The sequence below is a fragment of the Egretta garzetta genome, unplaced genomic scaffold (assembly GCF_000687185.1).
Source record: "Egretta garzetta isolate BGI_Z169 unplaced genomic scaffold, ASM68718v1 scaffold447, whole genome shotgun sequence".
Classification (NCBI taxonomy): Eukaryota; Metazoa; Chordata; class Aves; order Pelecaniformes; family Ardeidae; genus Egretta; species Egretta garzetta.
Window position 1 is genome coordinate 1,193,657 of NW_009260397.1, and position 1,591 is coordinate 1,195,247.

Sequence of the window (1,591 nt, forward strand, 5' to 3'; positions counted from 1 at the left end):
CCCCGCGCCGCCCCGTCCCGACATGTGCCGGTGGCACCCGATGGGCCGGCAGCTCCCAGGCGTGGGGATGTGACAGGGTGCTGGCCACCCCCGCGACACCGGGCGTCCCGCAGACCCTGCAGGGCTGCTGCCCGGGGAGGCGAGGGCTCGGTACAGGGGAACAGGGAAGAGTTAGGCCGTGGGGTGGGGAAAAGGAGGGGGGGGGTTAAGGTCAAGGGACAAACGAGAGGCCAGGAGAAGATGGAGGGGATGAGCTGGTGGAGCAACCGTGTACGGGGTCAGGTCTCATTAGGAGAAGCCACAGGCTGGGTTGCTGCGAGTGACTGAGCGTGGTTAGGAGGTGGGACGCAGCCCTGCAGCCAAGTGCATGGTACGGAGCATCAGGAGCATGAAGGTTACGGTGAAGACCAAAAGCAGCAGCGGGATGACTGCAGGAAGCTGGTGCGATGGAGCCATGGGTTGACCGCACAGCTCTGCGTTGCTACAGGACCAGAAACCATCCCTGGGGATGGGACCGGTTGTCCCCAGGGCCGGGGGACCGCACTGGGGAGGGGATGTGTGGTGGCCGGGTGGCTGGAGCTGCCTTTGTGGCCCTTGACCAGAGAGGCAGCTGCTCTCCCAGGGGAAGGAGCCCCATCGCTTGCCTGGCCCCTCTCTGTGAGCAATTTGTTTTGGGAAAAACAGCCAACAAAACCCAAGAGCCCATCCCTGGGAGTGCTGCGAGGGGTGTCTGATTGACCAGTGCCATTCCGGGGAAGGCATCTGTTATCAGATTGGGGTGGTAATTTGGCGGAGGCTTTGCTTTCAACTCATCCCTAATGTCTTTTAAGTGGCGTTCACAAAGTGCAGAGCCGCTCTCCTCTCGGCATTGCGGGCTGGAGCTGTTGTTTCCAGGAGAGCCAGGAGCCGCTCGGCGGTGCTGGATGAGGTGATGATGGTGCCCTGAGCTCAACCCGGCCCATGCTCAATGCCAGGTCTGGAGCTTACGCTCTTGTTTTGAGATGCTCATTATATATTGCTTAAGCAGCATTAGGTGGTATCATCAAGATTGTTAAAAAATCTTGTTAAAGATGTTTTTGGATTCTTATTGCCACGGGATTTCATGCTGTTACAGTGCTACCAGCCCAACTTTATATTTTTTCCCCAATTCTTTCCACCCTGTGTTGGATGGCCTAGGCAGCAGAGGAGGTTTTTCTGTTTGCCCCAGGGGCAATGAAAAGCTTCGCTGCTGGGGCATGGGGACCGGACATGGATGGGGGCTGGGTGCCTGTTTCCAGTATCTCATTATTTTGGGTGTCCTCTGACTTCTAGAGAAGCTGCTGAGAGATTTTTTTCCATTAAAAGTCAGGCAGGGATGCATATGGTCTTTGTATACTACAGTGACTAATATATTTCTGGCAAGGTCTGCGCTCTCCTGTAGGAAGGGAAACTGTGATTGATGCCCCCATTGCTGCAGATGACACCGCTCTTGGCACTGCCACTTCCACCGCTGACAGTGACCAGAGAAAGCAAAATAGCCACTGGACTCTGCCCAGTGAGAGCCCGTAACTGCCTCGCGCGCTGGCCCCAGTTAACTTTTAACTGCAGGCCT